The sequence below is a fragment of the Musca autumnalis genome, unplaced genomic scaffold, assembly GCF_047663935.1.
Source record: "Musca autumnalis isolate F117 unplaced genomic scaffold, ASM4766393v1 scaffold_1, whole genome shotgun sequence".
NCBI classification, from domain to species: Eukaryota; Metazoa; Arthropoda; class Insecta; order Diptera; family Muscidae; genus Musca; species Musca autumnalis.
In genome coordinates, this window is record NW_027411644.1 from 116,477,001 (window position 1) to 116,495,263 (window position 18,263).

At 35.3% G+C, this 18,263-nt stretch overlaps 1 protein-coding gene across 50 annotated transcripts in view; it reads left to right on the plus strand.

Moving 5' to 3' along the window:
* The first annotated feature begins 265 nt into the window (after positions 1 to 265).
* GluClalpha (glycine receptor alpha 1) overlaps positions 266 to 18,263 on the plus strand; it is a 230,140-nt gene continuing 212,142 nt past the window's right edge. For 16 of the 50 annotated variants that reach the window (XM_073989229.1, XM_073989304.1, XM_073989513.1 and 13 more), the window contains exons 1-2: positions 266 to 491; positions 8,160 to 8,698. The gene's annotated coding sequence lies outside the window, so the exon portion shown is untranslated. Of the gene's footprint in view, positions 732 to 8,159; positions 8,699 to 18,263 lie in introns of all 50 variants that reach the window. The other 34 variants (XM_073989452.1, XM_073989216.1, XM_073989245.1 and 31 more) reach the window with 7 other exon arrangements.

Genomic DNA, 18,263 nt, shown 5'->3' on the forward strand with positions numbered 1-18,263 from the left:
ACGACAACAATGCGAGAGAAAATATGTTTTGCATACTTTGTAAAAAAACGAATAATTTGAGAGAAATCATGTGTCTGAAAAGGGGGGAAAATTTTGTAAACAATAAAAGCTTAGGACATTTGAACCTATTTTGCACCCTTTTTGGCCAACTTAAGAGAGAGAGAGCGCGTCTAAGAGAGCCACCTGTACTAAAAAGAACAACATAAAAGCTTTGCCATAATTTAGGCTCTCCAGCATCCGCATAGCACAGCTTATGAACCTCTTTGCATTTTACATGGATTTTTAGTCAGGTGGAGACAGTTGACGTGTACGGTTGTTAAACGGTTAATGAGATTTTGTGTGTAAAAGTTTGCAAATTTTCAAGAAAAGCAAAAAAAATTAACACACACATATACAAATACACAAAGGTTTTTCTACAAAGCATATAAAAAAATTATAGAAAAAATGTAAAAGTTTATAAATTTTTATAAAACAAAATTTTGGTGTGAAGTGTAAGTGATAAATTTGATGAAAAGAGTTAAGATTTTTTTTGGAAAATTGAAGAAAAAATGAAAAGTTGACCTGTGAAAAAAACGGTTATGAGAAAAAAATCAAAGCTGAAAAAACACACATACACACAAACCAATCCAAAAGCCTTTGTTAACATCTTTGCAAAGAAAAAAGGTATACCAAAGTTAATGAGAGATGCTGTAGAGGACGATGGCCATGCTTGCTGGTTGGTGGTGGTAGTGGTGGGTAAAAGTAGTCAAGTGAAATGTGGTGGTATGGTAAGGTTAAAAGTAAAAGGAACAAACACTACCCCCACAAATGAATGGTTCGTTCGTGTGAGGAAAGCTTTTGCTGTGGCTGGCTTATGCTGCTTGTCAAAGGCAGGGCCGTATGTTGTGTTTGTGTGTGTGTTAAGTATATACTTATGTACTCACCACACCCTGATCCTTGTTTAGCATAAAATCAAACATGACACACAGTTTGGGGTTTGAACTGACTTCCTTAAGCTAAGAGCAGCATTTCTAAGGTTTAAGGAGTAGTCAGTCAAGTGAGAGGTGAGAGTAAAAAAGGAGTTTAAGAGACAATGTGTGACCATGTACTACAAACTCATCTCTGAGGCATGGACTCACCACTTGACTCGCTCTCTGGTACTAATGTTATGACGTTTTTATGTTTTGTTGTACATGCCTTAGCATAGTTTGCAGAGATTCTTTTTTTGGGCCATAAAATACTCGACGGATGTGTTTGTTTCATTGTTTTTGTTGTGATACTGTGCAACTTTTCAACAGCATAGAGCAATGGTGATATTTATTAGGCACTGTAAGCTCCAAAGGACCAGACGTTAAGATTTTTTGTGCAAATTTACCCCAAAAACAAATGTGTTACAAAAAATGAAAAGCAAATAGTAAAAAAATAAAAAAGTGAAATTAATTTACAAAGTTTTAAATGAATAACATTAAACAAACACAAAAATTTACAAGTGACAATTTTAAAACCACTCTTTTTTGTCTTCTCTATGACAAATGCCCCAGTTTTTTTGCCCAAGCCTAAAACTCGGCCAAAAGGCTACACAGAGCCACAAAAGTGTTTGAAATTTCTTTTGTTTTTTTGTTGGTGTTCATCGTCTTCACTTTATTCTGAAAACATAAGAAGCGTGTACAATAGTAGAACATAAATAATTTTTGCCAAAGGCGAAAGGGGGAAAGCCATGTAAGGAAATATTTGTGGAAAACTAACTTTGAGGAAAATATGTATTTTACCTCGGATATACAGTGAGACCTTCCATTACAAGATAATCCCGCAACTATAACAGCTAAGCCATTGTGGTGTTTAAAACTATCAAGATACCTATATATAATATATATGTATATATAGTCCACATTATATTAGAAAACATTTCGTTGTCATCTTATTTATTGAGGAGGACTACGCAATAGTGAAAGCTATCCACATTTTATGTTTTCCCTTCATTCTTATAAATTAACCTGGAAATAAACTCAGAACCTTTTGATAGTGGCTCCCTTACCAACATTAGTATACCACTGTCACTAGTCCAGTGCCTTACTTCAAACACGGTTACCAGCAAGCGTCCTCTATTCTTAACAGCACAAAACCAACATCAAAGAAATCATCCAACCAACGTACCAACGACAGCAACGGCAACAACAAAAGAAGCATAAAACAGCATCCTTTGGCAATAAAGGAAAACAGCAACAAAGAAACAGAAAAAAATGAAATAAAAAATTACTCCGGCTATTCTTAAGGCACTTCAGCTGTAGGCCATACAAAGAAAGGAATCTCCAGACATCTCTTTGTTTGTAGATTTCGGTTTTAATAATCAAGCAACAGCAACATATACATCTACATCTACATCTACATACTTACAACAAATACCTCGTCGTGTCTTTCTTCTGCCTTTCTTACCTTTCTAGCACAGTAGAAGTTCTGCAAGAAAAGGGAACTGACATGTCAATCAAATCAAATTAAAAATAATTTTCTTAAAAGCCATAGTAGAATCTTGGAAAAAAAGAAAGTAAAAAAGTGTACAAGAACGAAGAAAACACAAAGAAAAAAAGGAAAAACTGAAAGCTCAAACAGCAGACATAGATAGATAAGTATACACAGATAATTTTATGTCCTTTTCGTTTGGGAGAAGAAAAATGGCAAAAGATTTTTTGAACTCTGTTAAAAATAAATCCAGACGAAAACACACACTGACACATTTGTAATGACAAACGAGATAAAAAATGTACATAGACCCGAATCTGGGATACTGTGTCACTTGAAAGAGTCATTAATGTAACGGAACGGATATACAAGTAAATGACCGGAAACATTAATGTTTGATTATAAGAGGATAGGAACAAAGCAAGGATGGGAAAACAAAATCTAACACACATACATATAAGTAGATAAATGTAACGTTTAAGCATTTTGTTAAAGGCCCACAAAAATGTTTTTGATATACTCCAGGATATTTATTCAAGATTTAGAATTCAAACAGTTTATAATCCAACTCAGAGCTCGGCTAAAGTTGAATAAATGTAATAAAATGTTGTTGCTTTCGTTGTTAGAAGTTTGAATAAATAACTTAAGATTGAATTCTCAGAATAGCTAATAAGATATAGAACCAAATTACCAATAACACTGAAGAATTTTCCATTTCTTAATAAGGTAATTCTAGAGTCTTTGGAGATACATCAAAACCAGTGAACGGCAAACAATTATGAAACTAGAACATTTAAATTTTTAAAATATGCTTATCAAATCGAGTGATTTCTGAGTATTTTTATTATACCAACTCTACGCATTAGGTGCATTAAAACAAGCAAAATGTATTAGTCGGATTTGCCAACAGAGATATATCCGCAGCCTGTGACATAATGAAAAGATGAAACCCCAAATCTTTAGACCTGGCGTCTACAAAATATATTGAATCAAAAGCTTTTGGCTTATTCCATGATTTTTATAGACATCGCCCGGGAACAAATTTTCGTGAGGTTTTGACTCAACAATCACAGTTTTGATATGAGGCAGATCTACGGCAAGAAATTGAAACAAGAAGTATAATTTTGGCGATAATTTTCAACAACCCTCAAATAACGCCACATATAGTTGAGAGCTACATATACCAAATCATTGACCTACGTCAACAATGTTTAGGAACCAAGTTATACTGCTTCAAATGAGACGAACCTCTAGAAGTGTCCGATATAAAATTAAAATTTATGCGCAAACAGGTACTTAAGCCAAAATGTTTGAACTCTTGTGTGGTAGGTATTAGAAGGAGATGTTCGCCATCTTTGTATGTATTTGATGTAAACTTCGAAAAGCTATTACGATGTGCCAAGTTTGGATCAAATCAGAACTCGCTTCGAATTGTACGATGTGTCCTAGTCATTTTAGTTTGTACCTGAAGTATTTTTGCCATTTAGTTCGTCACCGCAGAAATTATGGGCTTGCCTTTGAAATCGAGTATACCGCTGTAATAGCACAAGCGAGGATTACATGATGTAAACATTTCAAAAATATCGAAGAATTGGTCTTCATCTGCATATTTACGAAAATTTTTGAATTTTTTTGTCGGGGGACCAGAAAGATTTGACCGATGTAGTCCATATTCGAAGCTAATCTTTGTCTCCTAGAAATATTATGATGTGCAAAGTGTAGACCAAATTGTTTGATCCGTTCGAGAGTTATCGTGCGCATTAGTCAGCCTCAGCCTTTCAACAAGTAATAAAGAACCTATTTGCTATGTCGGCAGCTATATCACCTCAGTTATAAGATACACACCAGTAGTGCGATTTCCGACAAAAATCGGTAAAATTATAATGATTATAATTTAGGTAATTATCGAAATTTGTCGGTAAGTTAGCGACCAGAATAAAGTTGTCGCTAGGTATTACCGACAGCATCAGTGTTGTATACTTTTATTGGCACTTTTCATTCGTAATTTTGCGTTTTCATTTTACCGATTTTTGTCGGTAATCAAAAAATGAGAATCCCACTACAGGAGTAATGTTAGTAGTGTTTTATTTTTCTAAAACTTGTGGGCATTTACAACCAAAACAATCTACGCGAATTAAATTCTTAATTCGTCAGTTATTAGAAGGGTAATTTTTGGTGAAATTTCCGGCCCATAATTCAGGAAGTGCGGACGTCCCAAAATCTCTTCCGATTTCAATATAATTTGGGACATTTATTTCTACACCATTTTCACATGTAATTCGAAGAATTTCAGTTATAATTCCAAACATTTAACTCGTAATTACTATTGAATTTCGAATTATTTCATTTGTAATTTGAGAATTTCAATTATTTCATTTATAATTTGAATTTTTCATTTGTAATTTGAATTTTTTCATTGTAATTCGAATTTTTCCAGTTGGAATTTGAATTTTTTCATTTGAAAACCGAATTATTACATTTAAAATACGAATAATTACATTTGTAATACGAAAAATTTTATTTGTATAAAACTAATGCAATCAAAAATGTTGTATTTTTTATTTTGAATTAATTAATTTCGACTTTTTTATTTCAAATGGAATAATTCAAATTAAAAATGAAATAATTGGAATTTCAAATGTAATAATTCGAATTTCAAATGAAAAAATAAAACAAATTTCAAATGGAAACATTTAAATCGCAAATGGAAGAATTCGAAATTATTTGAATTTCAATTGGTATTATCAAATTACAGATAAAATAATTCGAAATTCAATTGTAATTCTCAAATTACAAGTGAAATTCTTCGAATTTAAAATGATATAATCAAATTACAACGGAAATTCTTGTAATTACATGTGAAAATGGTGTAGACCAAATTCCGTCACACATTTCTAGGAATTTAAAACGTGAGACGATATGACCCATCTTCGAAGTTTGGAAAATATCTTGGCTGTACACTGTTTGCTCAAAATTGGGTACTTTGTTGAGAGTTAGAGAGAGAGCTTCTGTCATACAGGCGGATGACTAAATCGAGTTCATGTTGTCTAAAACGGAGTTGGTCTCAATGTATGTAGGGCATAAAACCATTTTTTTTCAATGAAGCACATATCCTATCGCATCAAGCCATAAGGCTAAGGATATAAACATTATAACTCAAAAAATTAAAATGATAATATTTGCGCCGTTTGCACCAAATCGGGTACTTTCGTCATTTTAGTTGGTGGCGTTACCTCAAAAATGGATGGACTTTCTCCCGAACAAAAATATATTTTTGTTATCAGGACCACATCATAAAACTGCCAAGGATGCGAGAAAGTCCCTTAAAATTAATTTAAGAGAAAATGTTTAAACTGAATTAAAATTAAACCATAATACCAATGTACAGTGTCGGACAAAACTAAAGCACCCCACCAGTACACTTTTTTAAAATTGTATTTTTTTTGGTCTGTTCCAGTACTGCAAGAATCTACTAATTTGTACAATATTTTTCGATAACATAAAGGAATAATTGTTATCGTAGTAAAATATAGTAGCTTCTTGCAGGTTCGGGAACAGGGCATTTAAGAAAACAAGGTTATAAGTTTGTTTCTTATTTTTCTTTTTATTTATATCTTTATTAAAAAAAAAGAACAAATTTAAGGAATTCTGAATTTAATAAAAAATTTTAAATTCAAAAAATAGTTAAGTTGGGCAGGTCAATGGAGAACTTCTGTCGAATTATTTTGGAATCACTCCTTAGTCACTTTCGCTACAAATTTTGACTCGTTATCTTCCTGGAATGTCCATCTAAGTGGCATCTCTTCTTCAGCACAAGGCAACATCACGCCATTTGATACGTTACGATACTTGAAACGATCCATAATTCTATTAATTTTATGAATTGGTCCAATCACTTGCCCCGAGAAAAAATCTCAGACCTCCATGTTTTACAGTGCCTTTGCAATATTTAGGATTTAACCGTTGCCCATTTGATCCACGCCTTATGCCATTTTAATCCTTTAAACTAACCTTTGTCAACAAAATAAGTCCGCCTCTACCGCTCTTCTGTAAATCGTTCTTTGGCTAATTTTTAAATCTAAGCGACTTTGTATTTGACCAGAAGATGCTGTAGCATCATTTTTGGATGAATATGAACAATATCGGGTAATGTTTTGTTATAGCCCCCTAATAGCGGTACTTCCCAATTTTCGGCATTTTGAGGATTTAAGCCACATTTTTCTACTAAATTACCTGTAATTTGGTACTTAGGGTTCCTAGTGGTCACAAAACTTATCCACCAAAAATTGTGGACCTCTGTACACGTTTGGGTATAGCCCCCATAAACCTCCCGATTTTCAAAATTTTGAGGATTTCAGCTACATTATCCGAAAATAAATAATTTCGCCAGAAATAATTAACAATTTGTTATCCTCTATGCCTACAAGATGTGCGTGTGTCATTCAGAATAAAGATTTTAAATTGGGGTGTGCTTCAGTTTTGTTCACTTATATTTGCGACTTAAAATGTTTTTTGAATTTTAACCTTTTGTTTAAAATCCTGAATTTCTTAGGTTTGTGTTTTTTAATAATGAAGTTATAAATAAATAAAAAGAAAAATAAAAATAAAAAATAAATTTATAAAATTGTTTTCTTAAATAAATTATCATTTAAAAAAATGTACTGAGGGGGTGTTTTAGTTTTGGCCGACACTGTACATAACCTAGTGCGGCCCAAAAGCGATTTTTTTTAATGGCCTACCCCCTTATTTTTTCCATTTGATCGAAAAATATTATATATGAAATTTTATGGCGATCGGTTTACGTAAACCCGTGCCACCTGAATGATCTTTGTTAGTATAGTAATTTGTGTCGGACCAAAGGTGAATTTTCATAAACATTCTCTAAAAGCCGAATTTATCGTCAAATCGATGAAAAAAGATTATCATTTAATTGTTGTGGCTAAAAAACGAATCCTACAAAAAATGTTTGAAAATTGGGTCGGATTTTAATAATAGCTACATTATTGAGCCCAAGGTTGCGTATAATTGGCTAAATACGTATATTGGAGCAATTCTCGGTTTTTATAAATGTTTGTTGAATTCGTTTTTTAGTCACATCAATGAACTGTTTTTCATCGATTCGACAAGTAGACTGACTATGATAGTAATAACACTGTTCCCTTGGACTATGTATGTATATTCCTCGACAATTTGAACCAATCACCTATTAATTGATTTGTATTTTATAACAGCTCTATCCTTTTCATCATCTTATTGTTTAGTACAACTTCTTTGTGACTAATCATTTCAAAAACAACATATCTCATCTCATTCAAAATGAATATGTAGTGTGTTAGAAGAAAGCTTAATTTACGCGTAATTTTTGACGATATCCTGTTTCCTTTATTTCTTGGCACATACATTTTAGGTGCATATAACAATTTCCTTAGTTTGGTTTTAAAAGGGGTTTGGTAAAAAATATCCGAAAGTCATTTGCTGGGGTTATTGGGGTACAATTTAGATTTTAAGTGGTGATAGGCAACACCTTTTTAAGTCTTTTACTTGTTACCTTGTTGTTGGTTGCTTGTTTGGTGGCTTTGTAGTAAAAAATCTCAAATATTTGTTGGCAAACCATAAAGAAGACAATATAAAACGCCCCCGTCAATCGAAAATCAAGACTAAACGAACGACATACCCTAAAGTGAACAAAGTTAAATATAATTATTTTGTGTTCTCGTTTGCAGTGTCTTAATGCAATAAGTGATGTTCTCTGGTCCCCATTGACTTTATGACTATTTAATAATTACTTTTTTTTAAAAATAAAAATTACCCACAAATTGTATAAAAGTTACTATTCAAATAACAATAACAACTAAGATAACCGCATTCAATGACAACAACAACATGAACAATCTACATACTACATAATTAACATTGTCAAAAACGAGAACAACAATATCAACATAATTAGCAGCAGCAACAACAACATCTACATTCCAGCAACAACATCTACAAGCGAAATTACATTCGATAATCATCGCAAAGGGAAATCTCTGCAAAAACAGAATCTCTGGAATTTGCCAAAGACCACTGTGTTAACCACATATACGGACACCCGAACACACGGACACTCGCACACGGACACTCAAACACCCATAACCGACCGAACTGGGAAATCACAATTAATGTCTGTCATCTGTACATAGCCTGTAAATCAACGTCTAGCAAATTACAACAACAATAACATTACAATTACAAAGGCCAATTAAAGCGTTTAATTAAGGTAAGTCAAACAAATAATTTAATCATCATCAACAACAAATGTTTGTTTGTTGTCTTTGCAAATATGAATGGATTTTTGAAAATTTAATTATATCAACAAAATACAAGGTGAATTGAACACATAAACATAATTAAGTGTTGAAATCTGCTGACAAATGATAATAAAATGGAAAAAAAGTATTCCCAGCAAAAATTTGGGAATAACATTAACCGAATAACCCCTTTATAAAGTTATATGAACAAGCTACCTTCTAAATTAACAGTAGGCTGAAAAACAGTGGGTTACATCTTAAAAAACTTACAAGTGAAAACTACTTACTTTATTCATTATCAAGTTATGAATACGGTGGCACATAGCATGTGTATTCGAATACAAAACCGAAAGTTGTGACTCCAACGCTATGGTAATGAGAAACGCGAAAGCGTTGTTGACCTTTAAACAAGAGTGTGTGTTAATCAAAAAATCAACAAGTAAAAAATAACGTTAAGTTCGACAGGGCCGAACTCATGAAATATTCGGAACAAATATGGAGTTATGAGTTTTCTTTCTGTTGCGAAAGTACAAATGCCCACAATTTTAGATGGATAAGTTTTTTTGTACCACTGGGAAAGTACCTGAAATCAGGAGAGTCCGTTATTTTTTATTCATGGAGACTACACCACAACGTGAGTCTATGTCCACAACCTTTTGAGGAGAAGTTTGTTCGTTATATGAAAACAAAACATGGGCCAATGTCCACAACTTTTTTAACCACTTCGAAACTTAAATACCAAATTACATCTAATTCGGTCTTAAAATGTAACTGCAACTTCAAAATACGTCAAATGGGTCTTTATAGTTTTTGACCACTAGGAACCAGAGATGGAAAATTAAAAATTTCTAAAAGTACTGAAATGGTACTTTTTGAAAAACATTTTTTATTATTTTTTTTAAGAAAAAATTAAAAACAAAAATTTATTTCCTAAAAACAACAACAAAGGCTTTTATTTATATCTATGAAATCTGAAGAATGTTTCAAAATCGTATATATTTTTATACCATATATATGTATAATCTCCACTCCTTCGCAAAAGTGCAGTTTAAGACTGCTTTGATTTTTATGTGCTCCACCATAATAGAGATATAATTAACTTTGTCATTCCGTTTGTGACACATCGAAATATTCGTCGGAGGCCTTATAAACCAATAACCATGTCCGTCCTTCTGTATAAATCAAGGTAAAACTCCCTATATTTAAGATACAGGTTTTTAATTTGGTACAGAAGTTCCAAATACTCCTACGATGGTTGTGTGGTATTAAAAATTGGCTCTATCGGACCATATTTTGATATAGACCCATACAATGGTATGTTGATGGTTAGAGCCACATTATCATACCACAATTGTTTAAATTTGGTATTTAGTCTTCGTTTGGGCTAGAAAACTCTCCCCCATAAATTTGTCAGTGGTGGTCATCGTTCTGATCGCAGTCGTAAAGCTTCATTTATATTGAACTTTAAACAATTTTTTTTGAATAATTCGCGATTGATAGCCCAAAAAACATGTTTTGGTGGCCGATGTAAACATCGTTTTACGTCACTATTCAAAACAATAGTCGAACTATCGATAGTTTGCCCAGCATTAATATAGCCCCAGTGAACAGGTATTGCAGGTTCTCATATTGAAAGGTACTACGGAAGTGTTAATTTTTTAGTGTCACATAAATTTTTTTTAACGTGTGCGACCAGACTATTTGAGATGGTACTGATTAGCCACGGGGGTACTTTGGTACTTTTTATAGTGAAATGGTATTGCAAAAGTACTGTTGTACTGAACTTTCCATCCCTGCTAGGACACTAGACTATTCCAAAACGTTGATATATATATCTATTTCGGTCTGAAAATGCAAAATCAACAACGTATGGTGTCAACATGAGCACAGGCGTGTTCAATTTTTTGGCCAAGTCTGTTGTCATGTTTTTGAATCTGACCACTAATGGCGTGAAGATGAGCACATGCGTGCTCAGTTTTTAATATTTTGACCACACACATGCTGACTTTGACCACGGTACGTTGTTATTGACACCATCTCGTCGTCGCCTATCGGATACTGGCGTGTGATCAATGACGTACTGCCAACCTCTAAAGATAGCCGAGCTTGAAAATACAATGGTTGAGTCGGCACTTCTTTGTATCTGAAAGATTGTTAGTATTATTGAAATCTAAAAATATGTCTAGATCCTTATTAACCAGAAGGATCAACAGGTTATCTTAAGTAAGTCTGGAGTGCCTCAGATTAATCTGCAAGACTTTAAGCATAATTTTTGTTGGGCGACGAGGTGGATGGTAAACAGCTTTTCGGCACTGTCGACGTCAGGTACACGGCTTTCTGAATGTCGGACGAACTTTCTAGTTTTTTGTTGGGATTCATAGGATGTCCATCTTCGTTGCTTTTTTAGTGATTTGCTGATGAAGTGTGCGTGGCTAGAGCCCAAGAGGACTGACTGTAACCGAGGGGTTTTGTTTTTGGTTTTAATTGCTGCATTCATAATTTTCTCCATCTGTTGTTCCCGCATATGAATAAAACGGAAAAATATCTCTTATCCAGAATCTCCAATTAAAATTTCGTCATGATTCGATCAAAATTCTGGCATAGAATGGCAAATGGACACACATAACCACATCAATTCAGTACGTCGAGACATTCATTTGGGCACCAAAAACCGACACATATCAAACTAAGTTATAATACCGTTTTCCACATAGTAGTGTAGGTTATTATAACTTACCAATACTTCTTTAATTTTTTTCAAGCTAAACTATTTTCATTTCAGTCTTAAATAATAGAATAACCACCTGAATATTTCCAATGCAAAAACTTGATAAACAAATTGTTAAATAATTTGCTAGTTTTCAACGTTAATATGTAAAAATGTATATTTCACATTCCTCTTAGAATTTTACTATTCCCTTGCATTTGCAGCAGCCACGGATGCAATGCCGTCATTTAATGGCCGACCCTTAAGTGACTGACTACACTTTTAAATGATTACAATTTACAGTCAAACCCTTTTCATACCATTCAATTGAAGGATTCGTCGTCCATCAACAACAAGTATCAAACACTTCAACAACAATTTTTATAGATTCTTTGGCACATTTTAGGGTTTCGACCATAAACGACCTATGAATGAGGAACAACCACAAATATGTTATTGTCGTAAACAGCATTGATGGCTATCAAATCAAAAATGGAAGAGGGCGCTTGCTTACATTGCAATGGCTCACAATACATATGCACATACGTACAAAGTAACACTTATATATTTTAAGATATTTTGTGGTTTCTTTACTTTTGGGGCCATTTCCTTAAATCCGACATATAAGTGCGCCATGTAATTTAAGTACATACATATGTAAGTACATACAACCACATCTGGCATATTTGTGGTCAAGTCGTTAAGGTCATATTTATTTTGTTCTTTTTGTAGGTTACTTGTTGGCCAAAAGTATGTTATGGATAACACAATTAGTGTCACTACAGCTTAGATATTATGTCCACAATTATTGACATTTGATATGTTGTGATTTCTTATTGAAAAGGGAATGTGAATGGAGGCTGGTTTTGGTAATTTATTTTGAGTGGTTTTCATGCCATATAATAGATAAGAAGAATATTGCATTTCCTTTTTATTGGGTGAATGTTATATTTATTCCCACAAAAATTTGAGATCCACATAAGCCGAATAGCCCATTACAAATAATGGGTTATTTCTTACAAAATTTTTCAAAGCAAAACTGCTTACTTTTGCTCATAACTAAGTAATGATTAAGGTGGCGCAGAGCGTGTGTGTCCGACTACAAAAACGTCAGCAAACAATTTATTTGTTGGCAGAATTAGGAAGAGTTGGTGGTGCTTTTAAACAACCCGTAATGTTCGTAAATTGGGCACAGTGTGTAGTGTGTTTGGCTACAACAAAGTTCGCATGTATCATCCAGCAGAGAGCAAAATATTATTTATTTTTTCAACTTCTAGTGGGCTATTCTATTCAGTGCGACATGTCCTTGCTCAAATAATGTGAGAGTAGAGTGATATGTAAGTAGTTACGACTACCAAAAATTACTATAAACCACATTATTTGGTAATCATTTCTTGTACGGATTTTGGTTCTGGTTGCATAGAATATTTTGATATTGAAATCCATCGGCCAAAGCAAATGGGTAAGTTGGGTAAGCTATCTGTTCAAATTGCAGCTTTTCAATGTCCAGTTTGCGTATTGTATCAGATCGTTGGTAATTCGCTATGTTCAATCGGTTGCGGACCTTTGCTGCAGCAATGTAATGATCCAATTCGATTTTTACTCCTCGCATAGATCGTTAGTCGACCACACACGATGAGTAGCCTCCATCATCAGTTTGGATTCTTGAAAATTGATGTGGTGACAGCGTCGTCTATAAGCCCCATCCCGCTGTTGGATGTTTGGTTGGTTTACGTGGTGGCTATACTTCATAGCCTCAATTAGTATGTGAGAAATACCGTTTTGAAGACCACACCACTCGTTCAGATATTGCTATTTCATTGTAACGTGTTCGCAGTTAAATCCATCCTGATGAATTTAGGAATCGCAGAAGGTCTCCCAGTCCTTCTTCGGTTATCTCGGTGATATCATTAAGGAACGGTTGTCCAAGAGCTTTGAATCGTCGTTGCATTTGTGCAGGGCTGTAACAGAAGAGGTGCTCAACAGTTTCCTTCTCTTCTTCATTCCCGCAGTTCCGGCAATGGTCATTGTGTGGTAGATTTAAGCGTTTTGCATCGTTGCCAATTGACCAGTCACCGGTTAACACTGCAATAAGTCCTGCCAGGCTCAGCACAGTGATTGCTATTTCTTTCGGTAGTTTTTGAAGCACGCACGCATGTCCGTAAGCTCTGTCTCTCCACATTCCTAAAGCAAGGAGTCTTGCGGCATTACATGTTGCAGTTGCTTTGATGTGTAAATCTATTGGAAAAATGTGCATCATTATATTGAGGGCTTCAGTTTCCACTTTTGGCCAGCATACTAGTGCTCCATATGTATGAGAATTGGTCTTATTATGCTGGTGTACATCCATAACACAATTTTAGGAATAGGGCCCCAACGGCTCCCAAACATTTTTCGACATGTGTAGTTTGCATCGGTTGCTTTGTGATCACGATGTTCCTTGTTACGTTTCCATTACAGCTTTGACGTCTAGATACTTGGCGTGATCTGATAGGGCTATTTCTTGACCTCGTAGTCGTGGTAGATTGGGGATTGCATATTTGGTCTTCGTAGTGAATAGCACCATCTCAGTTTTTCCTGGGTTCACTCCCAGGCCACAGCTAGTGGCCAAAGTATCTAGTGATTTCAGGGCTCCGCTCACAATGTCAGTTATCTCGGACGGAAACAAACCAGAAACGATAATTACCACGTCGTCCGCATAAGCTTAGGTGATTGCATTTTCGGACGACGTAGTAATACACCATATGGTCAAGTTTGTTAAGGATTTCATTAATGACAAGGAGCCAAAGTAGTGGCGAGATAACTCCTCCCTGTGGTGTTCCTCTGTTTACTTGCTTTGACAGCGTTTTGTTTCCCAGTGTGGCGTTAATAACTCTACTTTTCAGCATGGTAGTTATCCAGCTACCGATAAATGGTTCCACGCCGAAGTTATCTAGAGCTTGTTTTATTGCCACGGTACTAACGTTGTTGAAGACGTCTTCTATGTCCAGGAACCCAGCTAAGGTAAATTGTTTGTGCTCTAAGGACTTCTCAATAGTCCTAACGACTTCGTGTAGGGCTGTAGCTGTGGAGCGCCTTTTTATATAAGCGTGTTGACTAGAAGATATGATGTTTGAGTTGCCCATCTTTTCTCGAATATGCACGCCGATGAGTCTTTCGAGCGTCTTAAGTAGAAATGATGAAAGGCTAATTGGTGTTAGCATTTTCATGACTACGCTTTCCTGCTTGCTATGATAAGTATGTTGCTGCGCCAGAACATCTGCCAGTGTCTTTCTAACTTCGTGGACCCATTCTTCGTCGTCGTCGCAATACGAGACGCTCCCACAGTCTCCCCAACAACAACAAAAGCGGCATATAACGCCACAAGTCGTTGTTCGCAGCGATCCGCGAAACAAAGCTCACGTTTGCGACATTGGTACAGGATTAAGTGAATTGTGGGCAATAGTTAAATCACTTTCGAATCCAAAGGATGATAGAACTGTAGAATAGTGACTGATCCAAAGAGGTTCGCGTGTTATATTAACTGGCAGTTTATATAGGACCCGAGAGCAAAAGGGCGAAGAGGAGTGTGCTACGCAGTATAAGAAAAGCAGCCGAGTTCACCACAATTTACGATGAGCGATGTTGCAGACGTCATCCGAAACGCGAAGTCAGCGTTGGGCCCACAAAGAATTTCAATTGTAATGCTTAAGCAACTGGATGAACCTGGAGGTGACTATTTGACAAGTGTCCTCAATCTATCCCATATTGTACCAGAAGTCTGGTATTGTACTGATTCCGACCACTTAACACCCCAAAATATTCGCTGCAACGTTCGATAGCATTTTTAAGTCATCCGCACAAGCCACAGCTATTTGCGATGAAATAAGAAGTAGGAACAAGGTCCTCAAGTCGCTGGCAGCAGCACTTGGGTTGCTGACAAAGAAACCTTGTTTGCCTCTTACAAATCAATAGGCCAGTCTGTGGTAAGCTATGCGCCGCCAACGTGGTTTGCAAATGTTAGCGCTACGCGGTAGAAGAATATTCCCTGTAACGATTTAATGGACAGGCTTCCCTCACCCAGGCACGTTTGGAGATAACTTCTAGACCAACGAGCCTGTCAGGCAGGTTTGGATAGATTTCAGACTGAAATGGTTGCACAGGCAGTACAGAGATACAGTGTGAATGCCGTACTCGAAGAATATTCCCTATCCATCGCAGTAGAAGAACGCCAGCTGTCAAGGCAAACACAAGTGGTTTTAGCCCAATTAAGATCCAAACGATGCATTTGTATTGGACCACAATTTCCAACATATTGCCCGGCATGTGAATCGGCAACGCACGACATGCTGCATTTGTTTAGCTACCCAGCTAATCCCACTGACCTGTCTCCTGATTCTTTATGGACGCAACCAGATCCAGATCCTGATAACTGAACTAACACACGATCGAAAGTATTTGCGTAACGTCCTTGAAATGGGAATTTCGTTGATAAGAAATTCACTTTAGTTGCTTGGTTCCTCTCGAAGTTCCTCACAAACTTAAGTTTAGATCTTGACAGCTGAAATTCCCATACGCTGATAATGTCGGATCTTTATTTGCATACCTACGAGTATTGCAGTATGTAAATACAATTCGGTATGCTTTCTATACCCTACACCACACTTTGGTAAGGGATATTATGTCTTTGTGCATTTGTATGTAACATGCATAAGGAAACGAGATAGACCCATAGTTCCTTTTGGGGATGTACATAGAATCACTTTCTGAGTCGATTTATGCATGTCCGTCCGTCCGTCTGTCCATGTATTTGTGTGATCAAAGTACAGGTCGCATTTATTATCCGATTCAGCTGAAAATTGGGGAATATCATTTGCTTACCCACAGGAAGAACGCTATTACTTTTGGTGAAAATCGGTTTAAATTTGGATATATATTTTCGGCCGATTTCACATATTTGCTGCACCGAACATGCTATATATGTCCGATTTCGATCAAATTGGAATGTGTGACTGAATTCTGTCAAAAAAAAAACATATGCCAAATTATAACGAAATCAGTCCAGATTTAGATATAGCTCCCATATATAATTTCGGCCGATTTCTCGTATTTGCTGCACCAAACACGCTATATATGTCCGATTTCGATGAAATTTGGAATGTGTTACTGAATTCGGTCTAGAAATAAATGTGTTTAATTATATTGAAATCGGTCCAGATTTAGATATAGCTCCCATATATATTTTACATATTCACAGTGGCGTAGGGTATCATATAGTCGGCCCTGCTCGACTTCGATCCTTTTCTTACCGGTTTTCCACTGCTTCTTTGTCTTTGGCATTTTTGGTGGGTGTTTCTCCCTAAGTACTTTTTTCCACCAGTGCTTTTTGCTAGAGTTGTGCCAATCTAGTTCAATTGAACGACCTTGTTCACTATTTAGTTCAATGGACTCCGATCGTTTGTATGAAACAACTGCGTATACGTAATACAACACGTTAGTTTTTATGCTCATACGTTTTTGAAGTAGGACAATGAACTATGAACTAGATTGCCCAACTTTACTTTTTGCCCGATAAGTAATGGTTTGTCGGATTTGTCTGACGTTAAAATGTGAGATTGAGGCTCTGTCTATTTAGGATGTCGTCTATGACGTCCTGTTCCATTTCTGAAAAATGTATTGTAAAGTGTTTAACACAAATGACACACCCGGAAAAGTGAGCAACAATTTCATATTCGAAATTTTCTAATTTACATATCATCATCACCAAAAACGTCACAATTATTAAATTATAATCATATCTGCTTAAATTAAACATAGTCCTTCAATATCGTTCCAATTCTTTTTGTTTCTCGCTTTTTTTTTTGAAATGAATGCCAACGGTTTTCGCAGTTTTTTTGTTTATTCGAATAACTGCCGATTAAAATGACATTTCTTGGCAAGTTATGATTTTTTCCATCACAAACTGGGTCAGCGTAAATACAAAAAATCTGGGTCATGTGATTTCTTCTTCTTCTTGTGCTCGTTGTTGTATGTTAAATTCAAATTGAAAGAAATTTTTGTTCTGCATATTCAAATCAATTCAATGTAATATCCATTGTAGGACTTAGCAATTACACAACATCAATCGCCCAGAGAAATGTTTTAATCCAACGAGAACAACTATGCAATCCAATTAGGGCTTGGATTATGGGGAAATTGCATAATTAAATTTAATTAAAAGAATGTATATTAATAATTTATTAAGGATTCTTTAAGGATTTACGGCATGTAAAACATTTTATTTTTTCATGTATTATTATAGCAATTACTAATAGGCATTGAAATTCCTCCTCTTACTAGTTGCTATTTTGTAATGCACAAAGTTATTTTGTGGGTTCTGCATGCGCTCCTCCAAAACGAGCTTCCTTATGCCCTGAGTAAACGAATTTTAGCATTTCCTAAGTACTTCTATTTATACAAGTTAGCGTGATTGTGGCCATATCTAGTCTGCCTATCAAACACGTCTGAGTTTGTACTAGCAGCATTTACATACCAAACTCTATCATTATCGTCAGAACATGCAATCTGTAATTGTAATCATTTGACGTTTTCATTTTGAAAAACGTTTGTAAAATTCTCTGTCAATAATAGCAATTCACCAGTCTATTTGTCGTAGGGGGGTGAATGACCGTATTAGAGTTTTTCATTTTATGAAATTTATACAGAAGCACAGAAGAAAAACACTTCCATATGTAAATATAAATAACTGTGTTTTGTAATGCTAATGGTTGTGCCAAAGAAAGAAGATGAAATGGTAAATTGTTGCAAATAGGTCAAATCGGGTGTCACAAGGATTCGTACTCAAAGAA